Below are 25,934 nucleotides of genomic sequence, written 5' to 3' on the forward strand. Positions count from 1 at the left end.
ACACAGTTTCCTTTTTGGTCTGTCCCACGAAGCATGACACATTTCTAAAAATAGCAAAAAATTTACCCTTTATTCACATTTTCACTTTTCCACCTACCACACTTAACACACAAAATACCAATTTCTTAATTCTCGTGCCAAAAAGAAGTGTGTCATGCTTCGTGGGACGGATGAAGTATTTTTTATTCCTCATCATGTGTATGTGTAAAATGGAATATGAGAATTATAAAAGATGATAAAATGGCTAGAAAAGTTTGTCCCAAGTTTGGATTTGTTACCATATTATTCAAAGCGTATCCGAGGTAGTGCTTACATAACTGAATCGATGGTTTAGTTTATTTTTTAGATTTTAATTCAACAAACTATCTAACTGGAAAAATAAAAAAACTACTTGTACTTTTTGTATTTTATTTAGAAATAATTGTCTGTGTGGAAAATTTTGTAAAGGTGTAACCAACAAGTGGCACCTTTAAGATTTGTGTGTGCATGTGTGGAGCTAGCCAAAGATCTGTATCATATACACCTTTTAAGAATTTTTTTTCTTTTTCTGAAAAAGAATAAAATAAATACTAACAAATAAGTATTTGGATAAAGTCAAATAAATTGCACAAGACATTTTATCTTATTTTTCCACGAAATCAGAACGAAAACGTGCACACAATTTGAATCATTTGGCTCCAGTTTTTTGAATTGGATAATTTCGTGATGTTTTTCGGATTAAGAAAAATACAGTAAAATCCAATGAATAAATAAGGGGTTATTGCCAAAAAATACATATACTTTGTCAATTTTCTGGTTTATATCATGACTTTATAATTTGGCCAGAAAATACATCAATTTTCAATTTAATTGCAATTGTAACATGACTTTATAGTTTGGCCAGAAAATACACCAAATTTCAATTTATTCTCAATTATAACATGACCTTATTTAGATTATTTTTCATGATAGATGTATTAATATTTATTGTATTTATATTAAATTTTTATGTATAAAATATTTTTAATTGATTGATTAATTTTTATAAAAATTAAGTTAGATGATTAATTATTTCATAATATATATATATATATGTATATATATATGTATGTATTTTTAAGCCATCAATATAATATCTTGTTATATATATATATATATATATATATATATATCTACATTTTCAACACACAAATGCATATATATATATATATATATATAAATTTGATTTTAATATTCTATTAATATTATATATATATATATAATAAGTATTTATTTATTTATTTAAATTGTGAAATTATAAAATATTAGGACCAATTAAAAAAATTACGTACGTATATAATAGAAACTATGTTAAAAAGTAAATAATATTATATATTATTTACATATAGATGTATATTTATCAAATATATATGTATTTATATATAGTATATTGTGAGATGAAAAGAAAATTAAAAATATTTAATGTATTAAACTTGATATTATTATACTAAATTAATTACAAGGTCATGTTATAGTTGAGAATAAATTAAAACTTGGTGTATTTTTTGGCCAAACTATAAAGTCATGTTATAATTGCAATTAAATTGAAAATTGATGTATTTTCTGGCCAAATTATAAGGTCATGATATAAACCAGAAAATTGACAAAGTATATGTATTTTCTGGCAATAACCCCAATAAATAATATTGAGGTGATGAAATATTATTAATCAAGTAAAAATACTTGGCTAGTTTAAAAAGTGGTTTCTCAGTTCAACGAGTATTGATTTGATTGACTAAATATCATTGTGTTTCACTAATATACATATCATATTCTTATAATTAGTCTAAAATAAAGTTCATTCTACGTGTATGTATTCATCATAAAAGTAAGAAAATAATTCAGCTTCATAACTTAGAGTTAATAGACAAAAATGCTTTATCTTTAAAATTATATGTTAAAAATGTAGTACAGTATTACTTTATAAACTTGTGGAATGAGGCATTTTAAATGTCCACTCCATGCATTAGTTGCAGTTTTTTCTTTTCTTTTGAGAGCCAAAGGAAAATAACATTAGTTGCAGTGTATAATTTCTAAACAACCTAAAAAATTACTCCCTCCGTCCCGCGAAGCGTGACCCACTTTCTTTTTTGGGTTGTCCCACGAAGCTTGACCTGTTTCTAAAAATGACAAAAAATTTACCATTTATGCACCTTTTCATTTTTTCACCTACCACACTTAACACACAAAATACCAATTTCTTAATTCTCGTGCCGAAAAGAAATGGGTCACGCTTCATGGGACGGAGGGAGTACAACTTAAAACTTCAGCCAAATTTAAGTTTCTTCTTATGAAAAGAAAAACCAATAATAGAATTTTTTTTTTTTTTCATATAATACCACTTAGTATTAATTTATGACGTATTGGTTGGAAAGAAGTTTTTGTAAATCATGGGTAAAAAAAAGAGCTTTTCATAGTTGATTACATGGAATAATTACAGGCATATTTGTAACATAAAAGTACGGTAATTCCAATTCTGCCCCTTAGATTAGATGTGAGATCAGAGTCAGAAGTAGAATTCAGGGATGCAGAGTTTGTACCCTCGAAAAAAGGCTTATTGCCCAATAGTGGAAGTTGCTGTCCTCATGCGAAATACCGATAATGCCCTCCGCTTTCTCTCTCTAGAAATAACACGAGTCTCTCTCCACCGCAGGATCTGTGTCGGGTCAGGACCACGGGCCCACTGGGCCATGACGCTAATCTTTTGTCACTTCGTTTACTTTTTATTTTTTTATTTTTAAAAACTTATGTTTCTATTTTACTACTAACTTTTTTTTAAGTATCAGGTTGGTAATCTAATTTTTAAAAAATAAATAATTTTCTGGGAAGTCAACAGTCTATGTTTTCTTAATTTTGATTCACACTTACTCCGGTAGATTATTGTTTTCTTCTTTTGTGATATATTATTCTTAATTATATGGATTAGGTGTGTATAATTGACTTGCATGGTTTATATAAGTAAATAGTTATAGTTGAACAAATCATGCACTGGTACAGTTTATGTGTACGTTTAGTTAGGAGGATATATATTTTTAATTTTATTTTTAGTTTAATTATTTTGTGAAGTTATTGGAGCGTTTGCATTAAAATTTAATGTGTTTGAATTAGTTTAATCGTGAGTAAGTATATTATACTTGCGTTCTAACTACTGATTTTTTTAGAATAAAAATAATGACCGAGTATCATAATTCATTGCTATATATAGTTGAATAAATATTTTACTTTGCAATTTGTACAATACGATATGATTCTTTTGTACTTTAATATGAGATTTTTGAAATTATGTATAAATGAACGGCAATTCATAAATTCATCAGTGAAAATATTAATCAAAGCACAATGATTTAAAAAGAAATTGTATATATAATAAGTTACGTGATATTGATAATTATTAATAAAAGTCACATAAATATTAGAGAATATGCACTCATATAGCTATAATGGGAATTAGAACTCAATATAAAAATATAAAATTTAGCAATTTTTTAAATTTTGAACTGTATTATCTTTAATTTGGGCGGACCGGATTGAATTGGACGCGCGGATTTGACGCGAGTTCGGTTGATATTTTTGGCATTAATGTTATAATTTGTGCCAAAAGTACCAAATTACTTAAAACAAAAAAATACCAAGTAATTTGATAGTTTTGGCACTAATATTGTTATTTGTGCCCAATAATAGAGCCTTCGGGAGGGGGGAGGGAGAGGGCTGAACTTGTACGGGGTTCGGGGGCGGTAGACTCCGGGAATTTTTTTTTTGGGACATTTCGTACATTTTAAATATTTTTTATTAAAAGACAAGCATAATAGTAATAATAACGAACAACATTTTTATAAATTATATAATTTCAACACATTATAAACTAGAATCAATACATTACAAAAAGAAATTTGGACATTTCGTACATTTTAGACAGTTTTTATTAAAAGACAAGCATAATGTAGTAATAACGAACAACATTTTCAGAAATTATATAGTCTCAATACATTACAAATTAGATTCAATACACTATTTTTTTTAGGCATTCCATACATTTTAGGTATTTTTTATTAAAAGAAAAGCATAATAATAATAATAATAATAATAATAATAATAATAATAATAATAATAATAATAATAATAATAATAATAATAATAATAATAATAATAATAATAATGAATAACATTTTCATAGATTATATAATTTTAAATAACACAATTAACATTAAATTAAATATATATGAGGGGATATAACAAGTAAATCAACTTTTATAAGACAAAATTCTTTTATAATAGATAGATACACACACACATATATATAGGGTGTGGTTCTACAGAGAACTACATTATTTGTGAGAACGTGAGAACCATCAAATCTAATGCATCCACTATAAAAATTAATGCATTCGTTGTTAAAATTAATCCACTCAAAAAAATAAAAATAAAAATTGCTCCCTTCAGGATTCGAACCCAGGATCTGCATTCATCCAACAAGATGCATCCACCGTAAATCTTGATGATCGAATGGCTGAAAATAGTTCTCCGTTCTTCTTTTATTTAGTGGTTTTTTCTCGAATCTCCCCCTATATATATATATATACACACACACACACTAATAAATAAATAATTTTTTTTTTAAAATCAAAATTTGGGAGGGGGGTCTCCACCCCCCTTAATCCCCATGTGGCTCCACCACTGTTTGTGTCAAAAGTACCAAATTACTTGGGTTTTTTTTCTGTTGGTATTTTTTGCACTAATATTCTTATTTGTTCTATAGTAAGTAATTTGGTACTTTTGGCACAAATTATAATATTAGTGCCAAAAGTACCACCCAAATCCGCGTGCCCCAATCCGATCCGATCTGTCTAAACTAAAGGTAATACAGTCTAAAATTGTAAAAAAAAAATACTCAAAATTTGTATTTTTAAGATGAATGGATAAATATTGAGTTTCATTGCTCAATATGATTATCTCAAAAATTGGCTCTAAATGTTATTGACTCGTAGTACAAATAAATTAAGAGGTTATAGCTAAAAAATACACGAACCTACATTTTTCACTTGAACTTTAAATTAAGCCCCAAAATACATGAATTTATATTTTTGTTGCAATTTTCACCTAAGTTTGACTTTCGACAAAATTAGAGCTTAATTGATAGTCGGAAATTCACCTGATGTTGGTCTAACTTCTGATGATGATGAGTATTTAGAAGTTCGGAGGTCTAAGAAGGCAAAAATTAATATATGTGACTTAATTTTGACTGTCAATTAAGCTCTAATTTTGTTGAAAGTCAAACTTATGTGAAAATTGCAACAAAAATATAAATTCATGTATTTTGGGGTTTAATTGAAAGTTCAGATGAAAATTGTAACTTTTTTCAAAGTTCATGTATTTTTTACTATAACCCCTTAAATTAATTGTAACAAATTCAAAGTAATACCAACTCTGTTATCAAATAAAAGAGGTCATAAAATCAAAAACCCTAATTTTAGTTTATCAGTAATAAATGGAAATAATTAATTCGGGGGGTCCAGATAAATTTCTTGAGTTCGCAAATTTTGTTTTCACTATCAAATTTATATAATAGCCATATATTTATATGATAATACGTGTTATATTTTTCAAAGGCAAAATGGGATATACCATTTTTGAAAGATGAAACATAAAATATACCCATTTTTTCAAAACAATAAAATATACCTACTTAGGGCATTTTTACCCTTATGTGTAATTTATGCATTGCTCGACACTGAAGCGTCGAACACTCAAGTGTCGAGCGTCGAGCATTGAACTGTCGTGCATCGAGGTGTCGAGCAATAGTTCAAATTGAACTATTGCTCGACACCTCGAGCATCGAGTGTCGCGAGCATCGCGTGTCGAGCAATTTAGAACTGTCGAGCGATGTTGAAAAATTAATGAAATATTCTTACCCTAATTTTGATGATACCAAAACTCTTAGAATTTCTTTTTAGTAGTATAGAACTTTTTCGAATTCAAGTGTTAGAGTTCAGTTTTCTAGTTAGACTGAAGTTATGAAGACTGAAGACCGACGAACTGAAGCTTGAAGACTGCTCAACTGAAGATCGCAGCTGAGAAGACTCAAGTCAAATACTGAAGTATTTATTGGACGACGACTTCACTGAAGATTCAGTTATAACTGAATAACTAATGTTGGCCACGTGGAATTAGCGGACTGATACATAAGTCAAGTATCAGTTGACATTCTTCATCGGACTGACGCTTAAGTTAAAAGAAAGCCACGTACACACCAAGTACAGTCGCATTAAATGCAAAGATGTTGAAGATCGTCCTTTCCTGAGCAGAGCATTCCTTTTTGGTGCTAACTTTTCAGAGGCACCATGCTCCTGCACCTAGAGACGCCATTCCTCACCAAATCAGGAACCTCAAAGATTGAAGCATCAGCCAAAATTCAAATCTATCTCACAACGACCGAATTCTTGAAGACCATCTTGCCAACGGATCTATTCAAGACTTCGCCTATAAATAGAGCTCGAGGAACATTTTCAATCTTCACCGATTCAAACACTCAAGCTGAACCTCTGCCAAAATTGCAACTCAGCCTTCTTCACTACCTTCACAGTTTGAATCGAAGAAGAGAATACTCAAAGCCCACATCAGTTCACTGATTACATATATTCTCTTATATCCTTAGGCAAATCTATTGTAAAATCCCTAGCCTAAGTCCCCGATTGCAGATAGCATGTTCTCTGTAATCTAGTTGGTATTTCGAACCCCTTTTCAATCGAGCGAAAAAAGAGTTTGAGAGAGAGAGTTCGAGACAGTGATCTGAACTCAATAGTTCTTAGCCTTCACGGGCAAAACTTGTGTAGTCCTTGCAACTGCGAGTTAAGAAGGAGACGAGAAGTCTAATCCAGAGTATTGGCACTGAAACTTTGTTTCAGTTAAAGGTTTGCTGTGTACCCATAAGCACAAGCCCAGAGTGATTGTCAGTGTGTTCAACTGACCGTGGATGTAGGAACTTATTCCGAACCACGTAAAAATTTCTTGTGTTGTTTACCGCTTTCAGGATTTACCTTCTTATCTGTGCACAACGTGTTAAATACAAAGACTATTTCTTAAGTTTATTTTTTCACTGCTGGTGTTATTAGTCTAACTGATAAATCTTTAGATAATCAGTAAGATTCATCACACTTATCTGATTTCAAAATTCTAGACTGAAGCCTTACGTGGATTATCAGTTAAAGCTTCGTACCTAACTGGAATCAAAATACTGAAGTTATTTCAGTATCAGTGTACAACCTCTTTTTAACTGAAACTTCTTTGATTGCCGACTTCAGTCTAAATCCTTCAGTATCAGTTGATACTATCTTCAATTATTCAAAAAGTTTTTCAAAAAATAGCCTACTGGTGTATTCCCCCCATACACCAGTTTAGTGACCCTCCAGGACCCAACAAGCGAAGCGAAGGCGTCGAGCGTCGAGCATTGAAACGACGAGCAAGGCGGATATGTCGAGCGTGGTGAGCAATAGTTCAATTTGAACTATTGCTCGACATTAAGTGTCGAGCAACTGCGCGTCTAGCACTGTACCGTCGAGCACTGAACCAACGAGGCGGAGGAGCGGCGCGGCGGAGGTACAGCGTTGCAGCAGATCTAGAGAGAGAGCGTTGCGACGGAGAGGCGGCGCAGTGAGGCGTGGAAGATGAGACGTCGCACGGCGCGACGGAGGAGGAGGCACCACGGCGAGGCGAGGCACTACGACGCAGAGGCGCGCCGTGGCGGAGACAGATCTGGAAGAGGGGAAGCAATGGAGAGAGAGAGAAGAGGGTGGTGCGGCTGGGCAGAGGGAGAGGTTGGGCGGCTGAGGCAGGAGGTCGCGGCGGAGGCGCGCTGAAGAGAGAGAGAGAGATATATAGTGTGTGAGAGAGAGAAAGAGTGTGGCTGCGATATTTTTGGGAGGGGGGAGAAGGGGATTTATTTGGTATTTTCTTCTCTATCTTAAGGGTATCTTAGTCCTTTCAACTCCAAAATGGGTACATTTTATACATTTCTTTTATAGTGGGTATGTTTTTGTTTTTGTCTTTCAAATATGGTAAAGACTACCACCCTATTTTTTATGGGAATATAATGTGAAGCCCCTAATCCATTCCACCCATATTGTGGATCTTTTATGAAACATTTGAGTTGATATATCAAAATAGGGTTATCTAATGTGATTTGTCTCCGGTAAGTTAGTTTGTTTTACCCAATTTCAATCATATTGTATATATGTAACACATAAAAATTAAAGAGTATTCACGCTATAATGGAAATTAAAATAAATTGAGCAAATTTATTATGAAATTAATTTTTGTAGCAATTAAACCTTAATTAGTAATAAGGCTATAGAAGAATGTGGCTTTTTTATTTTATCATTATTAGGTTTCTCCACAATAATGATGGAGACTTCCGGTGGCCCTTTTCTACCAAATGATTAGATGGGCCACGAATTTTAATTACTTATATTTATAATTTTATTCCTTTTTTCTTTAAATGTTGAAGCACAAACTAGTTTGCACTTACTTAACTCCTCTACAACGTTAATTTTTGGAATTTAACAGAAAAAGGGGTTCTATTTTTGTTGCATTTTCACTAACAGCCCTTTTCTAATCTAAACTAACCTGCAAATGAAGAAAGTTGGAACCCTCTGGGAAGTTTGAGGACTATTCCTTCTTTTTCTGGTAAGTTCTGTCCAACTATATAATATCATTACATTCTTATAGATAGATAGTTTGTTTTATCTAGTTAACTAATGATTTTATTTCATACATTGAATTATGAAAGTATCAAAAATTATGTTTCATATATATATATATATATATATGCTTACTATTGATAATGTCATGCTTACAACATGAATGAGCAATAGGGGCTAATTGCATGTGCTGACATGATTCTTGTAAAACTAATTTATTTCATCAACAAAAATTGGAGACAACACTTAATTATTAGTTCCCTTCTTTGTTTGGGCATAACTAAATTCCACAATAGCGACAAAAATTTTATTATGTCCCCTATTTTCTTGGGGGTTGCAAAGCATATTGCTTTGAGCCCCTAAACTCCTCCTTATCCTACTTATTCTCCAACCTAAATTCCTACACTTTTATTCTTGATGCAACAAGTTTAAAACAACATTCTCCTTTATCCCTCAATAAATATTAAATGTGAATTGAACAAATATGGTGAAAAATAAAAATGAATTTGTAATATTAGATTTTTAAATTCTATGACTAATATTTATTTAGAGAGGACGAAAATTTATCTAAACTTAAATCTTGAAGTGGGTGAAAATTTTATTAATTAATTAAATATCGTTATTCAATCATTACAAACAACTTATGCAACATTATATACTTACTTATTCATTATTTTCATTTTTAAGAAAAGGTAGTCTTCTTACTATAATCTAACTCTATCTCTCTCTTTCAATGAAATTCTATACATGTGGTGAGATTATAGATTGATTTGTAGGTGTTGATTTAGTGTATCTTACTGCTGATATTTATCTAGAGGGTGAATTTTTTTACCAGAATTTGAGTCTTGGAGGGAGCGAAAATTTTATCATTTTTTTTAATATCGTTATTCATCACTATATACTGTTATTCAACACTATATACAATCTTATTCATTATACTCACGGACAATAACAATCTCATTAGAACCTACCCTATATAGTGATCATATGCATGACAATATCATGTTATTGAAGAGTGTAAACTTATATTTGTTTAATGGATAGATGATCGTTTCTCGATTAATTTGAGTAAAAAAAAATGTATGTATATGTATGTAATGGTCATAGGTGGTCCAATGACAATTCCATTTGTGTCCCCTTAGGGGCATGATGGGTTTGCCATTCCAAGGCTTTTGAGTTGTGGCTTTTGGGCAGCATTCTTGCAATGTTGGTGTCTTTTCTCACTGCCTATTTCTACTCACTAACACCACCCTAACTACGAGACTGCCCATATATATATATAATTATTTATTTATTTTTCTACCTCGTTTTGTATGATTGCTTGGTGCAACACATTACATTCTTTATTTATGATCATATATACTAGTATATGTTTTGTAGAGATTTTTTTGGGGCAGTACTTTTTTTTTGGGGCAATACTTATTTACAGTCCACTAATATCACTTGCTTATTCGATTTATCTCAAAAAAATATTTAACTTCCCCGATACATATATGCTTGTATTTAATTTTTAACTCCTACGATTAAAATATTTTCTTCCGTTAGACTAAATCAATTGTTAGAGCAAAACAGCTTTATGTTTGGCTATATTGGAATATTTTATCTGTGGGCGGTTGTGAAATGTCGAAATTTTATTAATTAATGATAGAGTGACAAATAAGTATTAAAATAAAATAAAATAAAATAAAATATGTGATGATATTGCGATTTGCAACTCCTCGAGTTCTATAATTCTATTCTTTTGCTGTTCAAAGTACACACCAGTTTAAATTACAGCGTCTCTGACAGTGATTAGCTGACAAACCCAGTATTTGTCTCTGCACTTTTTTTAAATTCTTTTTTCATTTTAAAGAATCTTAATAGTCACATTGTACGTGTATAAAATTAAAGGTTTTCTCATAGATATTTGCGAAAATAATGATGCTTCTATTCTACTACTATGCCTTAACCCTAAATCATTAGAAATTGCCACAACGCATTAGAAAAGAAATAAAAAACATAAGTATATTACTATAAATTATGTTGTGTGGTCTTTTATATTTACCATTTTTTAGCCATACATCAATTACATGAATTTACATTGTAATTTTAAAATATAAATTATGAATTAAATTATGTCTTATATAAATTATGTCTTTTGTGGAGTTGGGTTAGTATTTTTAATCTGTGTGGTGTGGAGCGAAATTTTGCCTCGTGGTGTTCTTCTGATCCCATGGATCCTTTTCTGTAAACTGTTGGGTACCTCTGGTACCAACTTCTATTTCCTCTTTTACATATATATATTTCACTTTTCTTATCAAAAAAAAAAAATAGAGACAAATTCCTATCAAAAAGGGCATGCTACTTATAGGTAAATTGTATTCATATTTATTATCGAAAAAAAAAGAGTAAACTACAATAAACAAAAATATAATAAGATAAATAAAGTTAATTTATACCCTCAACTTTCAAAGTTTTTTAGAAAGTATATATCATTAATTTATACTTTTACTTACAAAATCTTCAACTTTGAAAAAATAATTATTTTATCAAAATCAATTCTTAGTTGGATCTTAGGATTTAGGGGTTTCTCTACATTATATTCAATGATGCAAATTCATGAGAGGTGACCCATTATTTCATCGTCAAATTTTGTAGTGAGACATAGATCAAATTTTAGTAAAATTTTAAACTTTTGAAGTAAGTTATAGATATTTCTAGAATATAATGAAATTTAAAGACATAAACTACAACTAATCCAACATAATATGACGAATCGAACTAGAAAATACTAACGAGATTCAAATACATTAAGCTTCGGACTTATATACTAGGCGACGAATATTGGTGTATTTGAATATTCGTGGAAAATAGTACATTCTCTCGATCAAAATAAAGAAAGTTGGGGGAGAAGGCATAAAAAGATGGAGCACTAGTTGGATGCACATGAGTTAGTGCACCTTTTGGAATTTCTTGCTATTTTTTACTCAACCTAACTGCAAATTTAAATCTATTTTAATTTTGTTTTGTTGGGGAAATGTGTGAGATGTATATAAAATATTATCCTATTTTTTGAAAAATAAATTAATCTGGAAATGATTTGTGTATTAATATGATTTAATGTTTGTTACTAAAAAAAATTAACTTTATTATTTGTTCTTTATATTTTGTTGTTTTGATAGTATTTCAGAAGCTTTCAACTTTATACTATTAACTCGAGTCCCAGTCAACATTGCAGCAAATTTTTGCTTAATTTTTTTTTTATTAATTTATATTTTCTTGACCTCAGGTTTAGTCTAAATCTAGAAAAAAGTACAATTTGATTTCTACCAAGAATTAAATAAAAGAGACTTTTTTCTAACTGAAAAAAGTGAAGATTCTTGATTGTTTCAAGCTTCACCCTATTGGTGAAACAAAAGCTTCACAAATATTATAGTACTGTAGTATTATATTTTAGCTTATAATAATCACACTGTTTGTTAATGGTTCATTATTAAACTAATAATTAATTGAATACTTCTGTTTCACTTTTTTTTTATTATCTGAAGTACGCCATTTATTTGATCAGTTAAAGAATTGTCTGGATTACATATTATTTAATTTATTGAATTGTAATTGTTTGTTCATTAATTTGTAATAGCATAATTAGGGATGTTGAGCCAATTTACCGAGTTCCGAATCAATTTTATTGGATTATCAAATTATTTGGATAGAGATTAATCGGGTTGAAAAAAATAGATTACAAAATTTCAATCATAACTTTAAATATTCGAGTTTTGGGTTAACCCATTAGATTAGTCGAGCTTGAAAAATTCCTAAAAAAATTAACTAATATATTTCTCTTGACAATATTATATTTGTAACAAACAAATACATACATAAATAAGTGACATTTCAACAACTTATATGCAACTCTGATGCATATAAAAATGCAAATATTTTTGTTAAATGATTATCATATTCTAATTTTTATATCTAGACGTTTTATGTTAACTATTGGACTAAAAACACAGAGAACTTAAATAATGACCATTGTAGTGGACAAAATTCGCACAAGCCTACTCGATTTAAACTTATGAGGCACAACGAAACAGTCCAATTAGACGAATCGAGCCATTTCATATTAATGAGCCCATAGTCGGACCCAACATGAAGGGACATGCATGATCGTCAGAACAAACCTTAAAAAGGGTAGCTACTTGGCAAATAAGTCAAGGGAAAGTCAGGGAGATCATTTCCGTAAATTTCAGAGTAGTTATGACTGGGACTCAAGCCAGGTGACAACCCTAGCCGTCATACATCTACCTATAAATACAACCTGACTAGGTCAGACGAGGCATCCAATCATTTATACTCTCATCGCCTCCACTTACACGTTCTATACACAATTCGCTCATTTACTCAATCTGCTTCAACACTCACACATTCTAAAATTTGGTTTCACCCTGACCTACCATGCTGACCAATTCGACCAACTAGATCTATTATATCAACCTTAAGTTATTATTCAATTAATTTTACATTTTACTTTTACTTCTTCTGTCAATTATTTCTTAACGCTTGACTGACTTGATGAGTGTCGGAGGATCTTCCATCGACACCCTCATCGGTGTTCCTAGAAGGGTTATAACATGTTTGTGGTTTCAGGTTGATAATGCCCGCCATTCCGTATGTACCTAATGTCCTACTCCGTAATTGTTGGATCCATCCCCAACAAGTATAATTTTCTAACATTGAATCAAAATACATTTCACAAATATGTGGAAAAATAAAAAATATCTTATTATACTAATTTTAAGAAGTAAAGTAATGAAATTAAAAATCAAATAATGAGAAAATTTTCATATAATAATGCGAACGCATTGTTTTCGAGATAGTGCTACAGGAGCCAGGCTATTTTCAGGCTAACTTTATCGGATGTCGGGCTATTCGGACTGTAGTTTTTTCGGGTTTAAATTTTTTAGACCTAACCTCTCAGATTATCGATCTAATCGGGTCAACCCACAAATTTCGGACTGAATTGACATCCCGAAGCATGATTGTTATTTGATTAATTTATTGATATACTATACAATTTCATAAGTCATACACTCTATATGAGTTTGCCTACTTTTATTCATAGTCACATTTCATAATATAATAATCTTATATCCAAGAAAACCAAAAAGGAAAAAGAAAAAAAAATAGTTGCACCTTCAATGAAAATATGAGTATATATTTTTTGTATACTTAGTGATATTGCTTTACTATCTACATCAATCCCCAACAATTTCACATACACGTGTCCATCCCATCTTTATAGTCCTTTATTTTTTTAAAGATGTTTCAATATATAGTTTATTTTCCAAATTAAATTTGTATTAATTTTTCTTTTACTAAAATAACTTTACTTATAGTTTATAAAATTCACAATTCATATTTTTGTCTTTCAATTAATACAAGCAAACATAGAATAATAGGAGCAAAATTAAACAGTTGCATATAATTTATATTTTTCAAGCAATATATTAATTATATTTTCTTATATGTTTAAAAAAATAAAATGGACTATGGAGATGAGACAGAGGAAATACAATATAATACTCCATAAAAGACGCATTAGTATAATAAATAAAAAAATAATAAATTATAGGGTTAACTGCCTATAAATTCAAAATATTTTCAGGAATTCGAGTCTGAATTGCACCTGATCTTTTTTCCTTCTTCAGGATACATAACCTTTCATTTTTATTTTTATTTTTCTAATTTGGTCCGATTGTCGATTTCCCCAATTTTAATCTGATGTGACCTCCGGAAAGTGACACACTAGAAAACACCGGACACATCAGACGGCTAAATGAAAGGGTTAATTGCTTGTAAATCCAAAATGTTTTCAAAAATTAGAGAATTGCACCCGAGCTTTTTTTTCTTCCTCGGAATACATAACTTTTTTATATATAAAATTTGGTCCGATCGTTGATTTTTTTCCAATTTTAAACTGATGTGGCCATTAGATATGATACGCTGTACAGAGCGAACGATAAAAAAGGCGTCTTTTTGTGTGAAATTAACATGGTGAATCACTATAATACTGGAAATGAACAAGATAATTACACTTTTTTCATTATCATTTTCACTTTTTTTTTAATTAATTTCACAAGTCTATATTGAAAAATTTATACATATGATAATACTAGAAATGACGATTTTTCCAGTATTATCTTGTTTCTTTATACTATTATAGCGATTTACCATGTTAATTTCACACAACACGACGTTATTTCCTTGTAAGTGGGACGCCATTTTATTTGGTTGTTCAGTGTATCCAGTGCATCATTCACAATGGCCACGTCAAATTAAAATTGGGAAAAACCTACAATCGAGTCATTTTTTTTTTTAAGATTATGCATCCTGAGGGAAAAAAAAAAGACACGTGCAATTTTCGATGCAATGATGTGTTTAGTGTGTCTAGCGTGTCTTTTTCGATGGTCACATTGAATTAAAATTAAGAAAAATCGACAATTGAACCAAAACTAAAAGAAAACGAAATGTTATGTATCTTGGAGGGGAAAAAATTAAGTGCAATTCCAAATTCTCGAAGAAGTTTTGAATTTACGTACAATTAACTCTAAATTATACGAGTATATGACACTGGCATTCTGGCAACTTTAACATAAAAAAACTTAACTTTCATTAATCATATCTACTACGCAATCATATAGTCACAAAAGATATCAATAATAATTATCTCTCTCGAAAGGATACATATTATATACATTCTCTAATTGCCGTGTTAAGGCAAGCTCATAGTTGAGTTTTTTATTTTTCCTCTCTTTTTTTCGTTAAGACTGAAATAATCATCTAGAAAGAAGTAGATAATGTCCATTTGATAAATTTCTGGTGAAATGGTGATATTTCATACATTAAAGAATCAGTATTATTGTTCCAACTTTGTTGATTAAATTACAATTGAATACTTATCTAAATGGCACTATTTCATTTTATATTTTGTACCTCATATACAACGAAATAGAATTACATCTCTAAATAAATATTTACATGCCATTTGAATATAGACCTATTAGATTTTACAATCTCTTTCATATAAACCTCTAAAGGAAACTATAATGATTTTATCGTTATAAAATAATTGTTTTTGATTGGTGCACAAAGTATAATTATGAGCTATAAACGAAACTTAGCCGATAAACTTGGTGGGTTCAGCTTATTAATCTACGGCCTAAGCAACAACATGTCATTATTACCATGTACTAAAATAATACAAATACACTAAAGTTAATTATGTTCCGTTTTAATATATTTGTAATTTGAATATTTATTTGGGCCTATTCTATAAATCTTTAATAGCAATTAATGATTAAATGATGAAAATTTCAAATGTATTAGATATCATTTAGGAATTTAAATAAATAAAGAGGTAAATAAAATAGTTATTTAGCTAAGTGGACCACCCAAAATATATTGCATTCATCTAAATTTCAAAAGAAAAAGATATGACGGAAAGTCATGAAAATATTTTCTAGGGTAACAATGAAGATTTGCCACAATGGGACAAAATGCATGAGAATCTTGACTTAGTTGATGCACACAATTTCAGATCAATTAATCTGCCAAAATTTGATTAGATTTTAGTCCTCATCTTGTCACCACTCTCTCTTTAATGCTTAGCTTTCATTTCATTAGTTTAAATAAAATTAAAAAAATAAAAAACTTTTTCCCATAATATCCTATTATTTGTAAATCGTATTTGGATTTATTAATTTTATAAAAGATTCTTATAGTTATAGACGTTGAAATGCTTGAAATTTGGGAGGTGGTGGTGATTCGTGAAAGAAGAAAAACATGTGTGAATTGTAGTTTTTCGGCTCATCAATTTAAATTCATCTTTTTTTAAAAAAGCGGGCAACCATTATAAATGATTGTTAGCAAATAATAATCCAACAAAATAATTATATTTTCGGGACACGAAAGGCCCACAGAAAATGAGCAATGGAAATGGGCTTTAGAGAGAGAGAGAGAAAGATGAGAACAAACTCGAATTTTATTTACAAACGGATTAATTTAGTCTACTGATAAGTATAATAATTCCAATCCTACGTATATATATTTTTTTATTTTCCCCATATTTGTATAAAAAATTTAAAAATCAGATAAATAGTCTTGAAAAAGGACTTGAATTAATTTATCTTTTTTTTTTGTTAATTAATTTATCTTCTTAAACAAATCTTTGCAAAGAACTTATATTTTTACTAAAAGCTATTAAAGCGTTTTAAAAGAGAACATTAAAAGTTTGTAAAGGTAATTATATATTTTTAAAATAGGATAAACACTGTAACATATTTTTATCAAGAATACCAAATATTCAATGATCTAGTGTACATACATTTTAGGATTAACATATTCGAGAATCGTACATATGTTATGTTTTGTTTTTTTTTTTTTTTAAATCTCAAGATACATAATCTTTAAAAAAAAAATGTCTTTCTAATTTTGGTTCAGTGATTGATTTTCTCCAATTTTAATCTGACGTGGCTATCGAAAAATGACATGCTAGACATACCAGACACACTAGACGACCGAATAAAAGAGTTAATTGCCTGTAAATTTAAAACATTTTTAGGAATTCGAGAATTGTACCTGGGCTTTTTATTTCCCTCGAGATACATAACCTTCCAATTTTCTTTTAAAAAAATTGGTCTAGTTGTCGGTTTTTTCTAATTTTAATTTGACTTGGCTATCAGAGATGATATGCTGGACACACCAGACGACCAAATAAAACGACACCGTCCTACTTAAATGGAAACAACGCCGTGTTGTGTGATATTAATGTGGTGAATAGCTATAATACTGGAAAAAAAAACGAACATAATTTACACTTTTTTCATTCTCCTTTTCATTTAAAAAAAATAAAATTCACAAGTTATATTGGAAGCTTTATACATATGATAATATTGAAAAACAACGATTTTTCTAGTATTATCTTGTTTCTTTCTAGTATTATAGGGATTTACCATGTTACTTTTACCCAAAACGACGATGTTTTCTTTTAAGTGGGACGATGTCGTTTTATTTGGTCGTCCGATGTGTCCAACATATCATCCCTAATGGCCACGATAAATTAAAATTGGGAAAAATTGAAAATTGGACCAAAATCAGAAAGAAAAAAAAAAGCTCAGGCATATTTCTCGAATTCTTGAAAACGTTTTGGATTTACATGTAATTAACCCTTCACTTGGCCACCTTATGTGTCCGGTGTGTCCAGCGTGTCATTTTTTGATGACCACGTCAAATTAAAATTGGAGAAAACCAACAATAAAACCAAAATTAGAAAAAATAAAATAAAATAAAAGACTATGTATCATGAGCAAAAAAAAAAAAAAAAAAAAACTCTTGTGCATTTATGAATTTTCCTAAAAGCGTTTTGAATTTATAGGCAATCAACCCTACATCATATAAGTTTTTTCTAATAAAGGATTTTTAAAATATCCATTTTGAAATTGTAAAAATAAAAGGTATCAATTCATAAAAATATAAGAAGTAATCATATTTATTATTTGTGTTATTGACGCCTAAATACACGAACTTTGGGCCTATTTTATGTTTTACTACGAACTTTGAAATTAGTCAAAAAATACATGAACTTTGACTCATTTTATTTTTTTTCCACGAACTTTAAAAATTGTCAAAAAATACACAAACTTTGGCTCATTTTATTTTTTTACCACGAAATATATAGTTACAAAAATTATTCAAATAATTCTTTTATTTTATTTTAATACGATGTCGTTTTAATTACGAAATATATTTTAAAATTTTAAAAACAAAATCACGTCACCGTGAATAATTATCATCTATCATTAATTAAATTAATTAAGCTAGCTAGTTAATTTTACTTATATCATTTTCTTATAACAATATAGTCGTGGGAAAAAATAAAATGAACCAAAATTCATGTATTTTTTGACAATTCTCAAAGTTTGTGGGGAAAAACAAAATTAGCCAAGGTTCGTGTATTTTTTGACAACTTTCAAAGTTTGTGGAAAAATTAATATGAGCCCAAAGTTCGTGGATTTAGGCACCAATAACCCTCATTATTTTACTCTCACAATTCACAATCAATTTATGGTTTGATTATGAATTTTAGATTTAAAACTCGAATTAACAATCAATCAATCTTTATTCAAATTGTGAATTCATCGTAATTTTAATCGAATTCACAACTAACCTAATTTGAATTGTGAATTTATCGCAATTTTAGAATTAGTTATGAATCTAGTACATGAAAAGTACAATTTATCAAAAGAAATTCGCTGGAGTTTGGCGACTGATTTTTTGGTCGATTGATTTAATTTTTAATTTTAATTATTTTTTTAAGACATGTTTTCGTACTAAAAGAATTATTCAACTAGAGCCAAGTCCCTAAGGGGACACTAAGCTATGCGAACTCTTATCTACGAATAGTAGATGCAGGGTTCAAACCTCACCGCTCCTCCTACCCACCGTAAAAAAAACTAGAATCAATGAATTACACATATAAACCAAAAAACATCAGTTTCGTATTTTGAATATTCTAACGACTTGGGTGCTATTCCAGGTGTGAGTTTACGTAGAGAGAGAAAATCAGAGAAGAAGAAAAGAGTTTGCAAAAAAGTTAAATAAGGGTATTAATATAATTTTATACAAAAATTAGTTATTTTTATATTTTCTTTTTTAATGCATATTTTTTATATTTACCATTCTCTTGCGTTCTACAAGAGTATGCTCACTTTTATTTTTCATTTGTCCTACATGAGTATACATAATCTATTTTTGAATATGACCTCGCCATTAACTATTTATTTTTTATTTTCATTTTCAACTTTTGTTTACAAATTTATCAATATGGCTCACCATTATTTCTCGACTCCACTCACAAAAGTGGTCTCATTTTTCCACTCACAACATATTCACCAAATATTTATTAAAATAAATACTAACAAAATAAATTAAGCATACTCTTCTAAATGAAAGAAGTATATGAGAATGAAGAATTTTATATATTGACTCTTATTTTAATACGTGAAATCGTTACACTGATCAATAAAATAATTGATTTCGTGCTTGTCTGTTTCCACCATTATGAAATTCATTAGTTTTTTCATGTTTCTTTTTTTCTTGCCAAGAAAGGGCAATCACTCAATTCATGGTTGAGTTATAGGCGTACATTGAAAAAGGGCAAAGTGTGGAAAAAAAGGGGTAAAATCTTCCATGATAATGAGACACTAAGATCTATGGCATTGACATTGCCCAGTACTTTCTGTTCTATAAAGAGAAGTTCATCTCTTTGTGTCACCTTTTTTTTCTCTTATGAATAGATGTTGGTTAGTGGGGTTACATTGTTTATTGCTTAACAGCTGAAAAAATGGCATCTCTAGATGCAAAAAGATTATATATGTATTACATATGTATATGTAAAAATCATATACTCATATCATATTGACTTTTCACTTGGATTTCCTTTGTGTAATAAATGAGGTATAGTGAGAATCTTACGAGTATTATAGTATTGAAATTTATGCTTAGTAATATTGTTGTAATTTCAAATGCTAGTAAATTTGAAATTGAATTTTGATTTTTTAAGACAAGGCAGTCTCACATGAATTTTCTGTGGTATTGTTCTTTGGGTTATTAGCCTGTAAATACACAAATTTTTTCAACTTTCTGAAATTTAACATGACTTTTATTTTCTGCTCACATATACATGAACTTAATGTTTTTTCTGATTTTTGACACCGACAAGGAAAAACTTTAATTTATTGTTGACGGGAAGGCCGGAATTCACTCTCTAATCAAAATAATAAATATAACTATTCTATTCAAGTGCGTATTTCGTAGTCCACGTCGTGTATTCCGGCCTCTACGTCAATAATAAATAGAGTTTTTTTTATTACCAGTGTCAAAAATCGAAAAAAATGTTAAATTCATGTATTTATGGGCAGAAAATAAAAGTCAAGTTAAATTTCAGAAAATTGAAAAAGTTTGTGTATTTACATGCTAATAATCCTTGTTTTTTTGTGAAGTTTTGGTATCTTGTTATATGCATTTTCATAAATTCTTAAAATGGAATAAAGAGTATAGTAATTCGTATAGATATTTTGTGAAGTTTTGGTATCTTGTTATATGCATTTTCATAAATTCTTAAAATGGAATAAAGAGTATAGTAATTCGTATAGATATTTTGTGAAGTTTTGGTATCTTGTTATATGCATTTTCATAAATTCTTAAAATGGAATAATGAGTATAGTAATTCGTATAGATGTTTATCCATATAGACCAATGTGGTTGAAGAATGATGGAAGTATGCCACCATAACTTGGGTAGGCCATGAGCCATGGCATGCCTTGGACCAAATCATGTACCATTACTTACCTTTGCCTTCTTTGCATCATACATGAGAGAGAAAGGGCAATCATAGATTATATTCTTTTTTACTTTGTTATCATATCATTATTTTCTTTTCAATTTCTATTTTGTAAAAAGTTGTGAAGCAGCTTTGGTAGGGTGCTTCTGCTACTATATTGCAAGGGGGACATACTAGTCATTTCCCCAAACATTTCAGTTTGGATTTATTACAAATTGGTGTTTGATTTGGTATCCAATTCTACTCAAATAAATACCACATATATATGTAATTAATAAATATATCTGGCAACTGCTATAGTTTGGATAAGATGGAATTAATAACTCTGTGTGACTTGAATAGAGGTGTATAACATGCTTCAATAAGGGCACATATTTTTCGTTTATTTCCACGTGATTGAGAAAGATGGCCCCATAGTTTCTTGCAGAAAATCTAAGTAAGCATTGTCTTTTTCGATAAGGAGAAACTGAAACTTATCGCCGCTGCTTGAGAGATGTAATATTTTATAGATTATATATTAATACGAGAGATAAATTCCATCACACACTTAGTATATTTTCATTCATTCAACCAATTAAATCATCCCAACCATGAATTGTTTGTTAGTAGTGGAGGCGGTGACTCACTCTTTGAGTACTATGTTTTGATGTGAACATTTTGGTGGGCCAAAATAATGCGGCTAATGGGCCTCATCTAATGGCACAAGTGGTAAGGATTTTATTATTTTGGTTGAAAAGTCTAGAAATGTAGGAAATTATTGATGTGACCAATTTGTTCACATCAGGATATATCATGTCTCTACTCTAGTGGATCCTAGATAGTAATTTTTAGTGAAAATAGTAATATATTTTTTTTATCTCATGCGTGCAAAGAAGATTGGTCCGTACCATCAAAAAGTACCAAAAACATATGGAATTAAAAGAACTTTAGGGCAAAAATATATGGTAAGTGTTGAAATTTAGAATTGGAATTTTTTTTTTGCCAATTTATGATTATAACGCAATATAGTGTACACTTTCATGCCGTAATCAAGTTTGAGAAGGTTTGTTAGACTTGGAGCCATTTCTCTGTAATTTATAATTAAACCATAAACCTTACTAATACTCCCTTCGTCCCAGCTTTTAGTATCCAACTTTCCTTTTTTGGCCGTCCTACATTTTGATATCCATTTCTATTTTTAGTAAAAGTAGGTGGGGCCCTTACACCACTTTAATTATTTTAACTCTTACATAAAATGTGGGACCCTTATTCCGCTCACAACACACCAATCACTTTATTAAAACTCATGCCGTTCTCAATTGGATACCAAAAGCCGGGACGGAGGGAGTACTATATAAAACCATTTAGATAAATATGGACTGGTCGTTCGGCTCAATTTAGACACGGCCCAATATATTAAGAATTTTAAGCTGGGAAACTAAGCCCATAAAATTTATATGGTTTAAGTTCTAGATTGGGCCGGATCTGCTTGTTATAATTGAAACAGAGTTGAGATTGGTTTTACTATGTCCGAGTTGGAGTAACTTAGTCACGATGGAGTTAAAAGGTCATACACCATCGGGTTTGAAGGGAATACATCATACTAGCTATGTTTATATTTATATTTATAGGGAATCGTTATTGTATTAAATCAAATAATGTATAAATTTATGAATTCGCTGTAACATATATAAATTTATTGTAAAAAATGAAGATTTTTTTTAAAAAAAACATCAATTGTCGCAAATTCATTTTGGACTTAAAGGCTAAAAATAATTTTTATTTTATACGATATATATTTGGACTCGTATGAACCACTTTCAATATGAATTCTACCTCTCCCCTATATATTTAAAGTGGATATATATATATTTGGACTCATATAAATATATCGTATAAAATAAATGGTTATAAATGGATATAAATGTTTATAGAATTCGTATAATATATATTGTATATATTAAGAAGTGGATATAAATGGTTCATATAAAGGATATAAACACTTCTTAATATATAAAATGCGAACTAGCTAAAATGTATGAATTCTATGTCGAACACGTCTGAATTCTTTGTGTAAATGTTGAATTGCGAAAAGTAATTTTTTTGCTACCTATGAGATTTGAATTCGGGACCATGAATTCATCCAACAAGATGATGAATTAATCGTAAATATTGGTGATCTAAGAGCTGAAAATGGTTCTTATATTATATTTTAAAATATGTTTTTATTTTCGCCTTCCCATATATATACATATGGGGGAGTGTTCCAATGAAATCCCCGTGAGATCTTAGATTGATTTGTGGATGCTGATTTCATGTATCCTATGACTGATATTATTTAAACGGCGATTTTTTTTACCAGGGTTCGAATTCTGGAGGAAGCGAAATTTTTTCCAATTTTTTTAATATCGTTATTCATCAGTATGTACTGCCTTATTCATTGTACTCATAATCTCACGAAAAATAGCAATATAACTACAGTGTACCCATATATATATGTGAACTCTATCTTACGGTGAAAACTAGATCCTATGAACAAACACATAAAATACATGAACAAGAGATAGTCAAATCGTGAACAATTAAATGTTCACGTGTATACAAGATTCAACCATCTTTGTTCATGTATTTTATGTATTACAATTGTTCACGACTTGATTATCTCTTGTTCATGTATTTTATGTGTTTGTTCATAGGATCTAGTTTTCACTGTAAGATAGAGTTTACACTTGATCCTTCCACTATATATATATATATAGGGTGAGGCTACAGTGAAAACACTCCTAAGTGTATAAACTACATGGACAAGATCAAGCCCTCCATCTGTATGAAATTAACGGACCAGATTAAAGATTCAGCCTTCTTACGGTTCTTCCAGTTTTAATTAATAATTCGTAACTAATATTGTATGAAGGGCAAAAATGTCATCAAAATTGAGGTTGACTATCCGTATCCCTCTATCTGTTCCGATCATCATGGGTGGGATATGGAAAGATTTTCTTTTCCATCCGACAAATGATTTTGGTCGAGAATTTAGAATGTTTGGTACGAATTGAATGCAAAATAAAATAGCACCAATCACAAATTCCATAGAACCGATAAGTTTTAGTTTTATTATAAAATAAAATTATACTAATTACATTGATTGTGAATTTCAAAGTATTTGATTAAGCTTTTTATCGGTATTCACTCTCTCTCTTCAATTATAACCTACCAAATCTATTCCATAGAAATCACTCTTCCATCTTCTCCATTCACAGACTGTGGATGAATTAGGGTTCCATTGTAGGTTCTGATTTCACCGACGGTGGCTTAATGGCGAGGACGAAGAATGCAACGACGAAAGGTTCGTAAATGTTGGGTTCAATTGTGGGATCAGCTTGTCACGACCGAACTTAATCAAGGATAATTAAGCCGGGAAACCATGACCAAGGTTGGAGATAAGAAGCGAGATAAAAAGGGGATGAACGAATAACTAATAATCAACGAAGAAACATACTAAAACATTAATAACGAAGGGAACATTTACAACGGAATTAGAGTCGTGATGACTTAGTCAAACTAGTAAGTTCGGATAGCTCCGACTTAATCAAAAATAATATGAAGTTCTCTTGAGTACGCAGCGGAAGAAGGTTCTGATTACATGTATGAAGACATGTACTCAAGAGTTCTTTAATACATATGACTTCAGACAAAAGGGATTTCCTGCTCGTCACTTCATCACCACCAGCTACTTCTCAACCTGCACATTTAGAAATACATGCAGGGCTGAGTACAAAAGTACTCAGTGGGTACATATGCCTATAGAAACTTGCATTGAAAACATAATTTGTCATGCCATCTTAACAGTACAGCAAGGGAGTTTTCGTGAAATAACCCAAGCTTACTAAATTCTTTTGTGATTCTTAAAGATCGACTGATCAGTCTAAGTTCTCTTGTATTTTATCATATCTGAAGCTTGTGTGCCGGAGAGGTGGCCACCTCTCACGGACACCTGACCGGCCAACCCGTTAGATGGCTCACGGCCCTGGGTGTACACTAGCCCTGGCAGGATAGCTATCAACTGCTCAGGACCCGAATTCGATTACTTAACTGGCATTGCCTCATCAGATAGATATCATACTAAACTGAAACATTTTATGGCAAGACAATAACTGAGACAACTGAAATAACATTCCGTTCATAGATTCTGTAATGAAATAACTTGCTTGAAAGTAACATTAAACTGATTTGATATATATGAAAATAAACCCACCTGATTTGAGATCTTGGTGATTCGGTGATTCCTTGATTGACGGTTATTCCCGACCTTGACCTTGATTTCGAGAAAAACATAAGATACTTACTCGGGAAAAATTCTCAGAATGAGAATGCATAAATAACCATGCATGAAACTGGTATGCATGAACTAAACTCTGAGCGATAGTCGGAAATTTCTACTGTTAATCAATGCTAAAAGATTTAGCTAACTCTCGTCTATCGCGGTCGAATAAATCTGTAATTCTTCATTCCCCATCGGAACATTCTAAATCGTAAAATAAATACTCTCGCTCTTGTATTCGATAAATGGAAGGAACTGACTCGGTTCGTCCCATAAGTAACCCCGTAAGAATTTATCGGGCTTGACAGTAGAATATAATTACTAATGTAACTTCAATTAATTAATGGCTCAAAAAGGTAGCCGATTAATTAAACAAAACAAGTGGCTTAAATGAAATAAACGATAACAGTCCTCTTTAAATTATTTGGGCTTGAAGGAGATAGTAATAAGCTCATTAATTAAGAGGCTCAATAAAATAGCCTACTAATTAATTCAAGAATGGCTTGAATTAAAGCACTGCAGCTGTCTAAATAAAATAACAAAA

At 30.3% G+C, this 25,934-nt stretch overlaps 1 long non-coding RNA gene across 1 annotated transcript in view; it reads left to right on the top strand.

Annotated features, from left to right (window-relative positions):
* The first annotated feature begins 24,115 nt into the window (after positions 1-24,115).
* Positions 24,116-25,934, top strand: part of LOC131022223 (uncharacterized) — a 6,863-nt gene continuing 5,044 nt past the window's right edge. Inside the window, exon 1 of the long non-coding RNA XR_009101183.1 lies at positions 24,116-24,415. This is a non-coding gene — a long non-coding RNA (uncharacterized LOC131022223). The remainder of the gene's footprint in view (positions 24,416-25,934) is intronic.

Source organism: Salvia miltiorrhiza, chromosome 1 (assembly GCF_028751815.1).
Source record: "Salvia miltiorrhiza cultivar Shanhuang (shh) chromosome 1, IMPLAD_Smil_shh, whole genome shotgun sequence".
Lineage (NCBI taxonomy): Eukaryota > Viridiplantae > Streptophyta > Magnoliopsida > Lamiales > Lamiaceae > Salvia > Salvia miltiorrhiza.